Raw genomic sequence first — 4,648 nt, forward strand, 5'->3', positions numbered from 1 at the left:
GCCCTATTTTCCTCACTCTTCAGTCTCCTTCCATCCAAACAGGGAGATTAGGACTCATTTATCTTACTTGTTACCACTCTGCCTTATTCAGAGAAAGAAGGGCAGTTACTTTCTTTTTTATTTCATGTGCGCATGCCTCATCTAGTCAGTTGCCAGAGAACAGAAACAGCATATGAGCAGCTGTGGTGGCAATGGCAGTGACAGCAGTGCCACAGGCAGCTCATTAGGTCTAACAAACCCTTTCTCCTGCAACCCCATCTTTCAGTCTCAGGCCCTCCTCCCTCCAAAGGAGATGACTCCCCTTTGTTCTGCCCAAGCCACAGTTCCTGGGGGGAAAGGGAATCTATGGTAGCTTGAATTTGAAGCCTGTATCAAGTGATGAAACAGGCTTAAAATAGTGCATGATGCCATAAACTCTCAATGATTCAATCTTTCATCAGCCCTGAGACACTAGAGGAAATCCAGCTCTAAGCTCCACTTGTTGGTTGCCAAACCCACCAACAGTGGTCTCTTTGTTCTTCTTATCAGCCTGAATAATTATGCTGTGGCAAATGTACCCTTTCACTATTTCCTTCCTTTAAAAGGCTCCTCGGAGAATGAGTAAGCCAGATGGGCCCTAAGAGGTGACTCGCTCTTTTCTAACTCAGAGCTGGCTTTGCCCTTCATGAATGATGGATTTAAAATGTTACAGGTTCTGCTCATGAGATGCTCCAGAGGCACTGGGTCTCTCCCTAGCTGAGGTTTTCTAGCCCCAAGCTCATCCCACCACTTGCCTAAGAGATTGGTTAAGGAGACTGATGTATTAGAACCCTGGGAACCAGATAAGACATCAAGATGCCATTGTGACCATTTTCCTGCTTCTAGACTAAGGCAAGCCAGATGGGCAAGAATATCTTTTATTCAGTAAAATAATTTTAAAAAACTTTTTTGCAATAGTGATTTATAGCCTGCTCTTACCCCTGTGTTGAGAATAAAAATGGTGCTTCCCTCTAAGAACAAAAATTTCAAGACCATTAGGTAAGGCTGGTAACTCCATTGTCCACTCTTCTCTAACGAAGTCATGTATAAAGTCACCTTCAAGCATTTGAAAATCTTTTCGAAAGAAATTTAGAATGTATTTCTCATTTTATCCAGTTATATTGAGATACAATTTACATGTAATATTACATAAGTTTAAGGGTACATCATAATTATGTGATATATGTATATATTGCAAAATGATTACCACTATAAGTTTAGTTAACATCCATCATCTTATTTAATTATAATATTTTTCTTGTAATGAGAACTTTAGAAATCTACTCTCTTAGCAACTTTCAAATATGCAGTAAAGTATTAACTATAGTCATCATGCCATATATTACATTCCCACAACTTACAACTGAAAGTTTGTACCCTTTGATCATCTTCACCTATTATTCTCACCCTCCACCTGCTGCCTCTAGAAACCATCAATCTGTTCTCTGCTCTATTATTTCAGTTTCTTTAGATTCTTCATATAAGTGATATACAGTACTTGTTTTCCTCTTTCAGACTTATTTCACTTAACACAATGCTCTCAGGATTCATCCATGCTGTTACAAATGGCAACATTTCATTTTTTTGTGGTTTAATAATATTCTATAATATTATTTTTTAAAATTCATTCATCCATCTGTGGACACTTAGGTGATTTCCATGTCTTGCCTATTGTAAATAATGCTGCAATGAACATGAAGGTGAAGATATCAGTTCAAGATAGCAATTTCATTTTTTTAAAAATATGAACACTTCATGAATTTGGGTGTCATCCTTGCACAGGGGCCATGCTAATATTCTCTGTATTGTTCCAATTTTAGTGTATGTACTGCCGAAACAAGCAGTACATACACTAAAATTGGAACAATACAATTGTTCCAATTGTATTGTTCCAATTTTCTTTGGCTATATCCCCAGAAGTAGAATCACTAGTTCGTATAGTAGTTTTATTTTTAATTTTTTGAGTAAAGTTCATACTGTTTTGCATAATGGCTGTACCAATTTACATTCCCACCAATAATGTACAAGGGATCCCTTTTCTACACGTCCTCACTAGCACTTGTTATCTCTTGTCTTTTTAAAAAAATATTTTTTCTTCTTTATAAAAAATATGTTTTTAAAGATTTGAGAGAGAGAGGAAGGGGGATGGATAGAGAGATAGAAACAGCAATAGGCTGCCTTTTGCATACCCCCTACTGGGGATCAAGTTCACAACCTGGGCATGTGCCCTGACTGGAAATCAAACTGGTGACCTCTTGGTACATTGGTTGATGCTCAACCACTGAGCCACACAGACCAGGTTCTCTTATCTTTTTAATAATAGTCATCCTAACAGGTGTGAGGAGATATCTCATTGCGGTTTTCATTTGCATTTTTCTGATGATATATAGTGATGTTGAGAACCCTTTCATATACCTGTTGGCCCTTTGAATATCTTTTTTTTTTTTTTGGGGGGAAAAAATCTATTCAGCTTCTTTTTCCATTTTAAAATTGGATTATTTGTTTTTATTTTTGCTACTTAGTGGTATATGTTCCTTATATATTTTGGGTATTAACCCTTTAGCAGATATGTGATTTAAAAATATTTTCTCCTATTCTATAGGTTGACTTTTCACTTTGTTGATTGTTTCCCTTGCTGTGCAGAAACCTTTAGTTTACTATTGTCCCACTTGTTTCTTTTTGTTTATCTTGTTTGTGCTTTATGTGTCATATCCAAAAAATAATTGCCAAGAATAATGTCAAGGAGCGTTCAGTAGTTTTCTTCCAGAAATTTTATGGTTTCAGCTTACATTTAAGTCTAGTCCATTTCAGGTTAATTTTGTGAGTAATGTAAGATAGGGGTCTAGTTTCATTCTTTTGCATGTGTATATCCTATTTTCTCAACACCATTTATTAAGAAGAGATTGTCTTTTTTCTGTTGAATATTTTCAGCTTCCTTTTCTTTCTTTCTTTTTAAATTACTTTATTGATTAAGGTATTACATATTTGTCCTCATCCCCCGCCCCCATTCCCATCCGAAACCCCTCCCCACGCACGCCCCCAACCCCCTGTTGTCCATGATCACTGGTTAGGCTCATATGCAAGCACACAAGTCCTTTGGTTGATCTATCTCTCTTATCCCCATCCTCCCCTACCTTCCCTCTGAGGTCTGACAGTCTGATCGATGCTGTTTTTGTTCATCAGTCTATGTTGTTCATCATTTCCCCTAGATGAGTGAGCTCATGTGATACTAGAAATACACCTATAAGAACCGAAAATGAGACAAGCAATAATGGTTATGCTGAGAGGCAAATGAATCAGTCTATAGTGAGTTTCTTTCTGGGCCAACAGTTCTTTTGAGACCCAATTTCTATGTCAAACAGTTCCTTATGTGTACATAACAGCAATGATATTTCAGTTCTAGATGGTGGACAAATGGTGGCAATGCAGATCCGACCCTCTCTGGTTTGGTCCAGGGCAACCTGCAGTGATGCACAGCTGCTGACTGCTAGTATGGCAAGGCATCGTAAGCGTCTTCCATCTCTGGACTGTTTCTCTTCTGTCTTCATGACTGGAGCACTCCTGTCAATTCCTCTCTGTTGAAGGAATCCACATGATCTTGGAATAGTTTTCTGAAAATATACAAACATATTCTCGACCAAAAGTTAATAAAGGAATCTTTTCCATAAATTTGACTTGTGATCCTTTTTCATTTTTTGTCCAAATGATTTTCCTTTGGCTTGTTTTGACACCATGTATTTTTTACATGGGTGTCTTGCTGTTAGCATTACAAATGAAAGTTAATTTTCTAAAGTAAAAATTTTCTAGATGTAATTTACTTACAGGATATTTTTCCTTACATGATATTCTTCTACTCTCCCCCCTTTTTTGGTTTAAATATTAGGAGGCTTTTGGAAATTTTATGGTGTAATCTTGATAGCTTTTAAATTTTAATTTTTTGCAGTAAAATGTGACTGCTTTAGGTTCATTACATGTTACGCAATTTTACCATGAGATGAACTACCAATAAAAATTTTAGTTAACACTTTAGGAGCAGCTTTTTTGTCCAGTACAATTGATTTTTCTAGAATATTCGCTTATTTCAATTAGCCAATTTAAATTAGCCTGAAAACTTGACTACTATTTTACTGTCAAATTTAATACTCTAACAACCATCTTATTTTACCCTGTAAATATTAGTGGAAAGGATTATTCACCTTCTTGAGTAGGCCCTGAGCATTCCTGGTGCTAGGCTAGGTTTAGATATCAAAAACTCCAGTTCCCCGCATCATGGGTACAAGACATCTCCATCAAGTCTTGTTGCAGTGAAAGGGCATCTGCTGTCGCCCAAGTCTGTCTGTTACCTGGGTCCTGCTTTGGCTGGGCATGGGAAGCTAAGCAGCCATGGGGGTAGGAGACCTCCTTCAGCAGGGGTGAGGGTTCAGGCCCCTGCAAACTTGGGGGGGGTGAAGGTCTGTGCCTCACCTCTGTTGACCCCCAAGTTCTCTCCTGATGGCCCCTTTGTGACTGTGCCTGTCTTAGGTTGTTCCTTCCCTGAGAAATCTTACCCATCTATGGCTAAGCAGCCATCCTCCGGGGCCAAGCAGGGTGATGTGAGGTTCAGTTATGTCTCCTTGGTAGCCTATGCCCC

The 4,648-nt window shown here is 38.2% G+C and overlaps 1 non-coding gene across 1 annotated transcript; it reads right to left on the minus strand.

The window, feature by feature from the left end:
- Positions 1–1,755: 1,755 nt before the first annotated feature.
- On the minus strand, positions 1,756–1,865 carry LOC114228949 (U6 spliceosomal RNA). Its single transcript, XR_003615046.1, has one exon. It is a non-coding gene; the product is annotated as a U6 spliceosomal RNA (small nuclear RNA).
- Positions 1,866–4,648: the final 2,783 nt, after the last annotated feature.

This window comes from Eptesicus fuscus, chromosome 1 (genome assembly GCF_027574615.1).
Source record: "Eptesicus fuscus isolate TK198812 chromosome 1, DD_ASM_mEF_20220401, whole genome shotgun sequence".
NCBI lineage: Eukaryota > Metazoa > Chordata > Mammalia > Chiroptera > Vespertilionidae > Eptesicus > Eptesicus fuscus.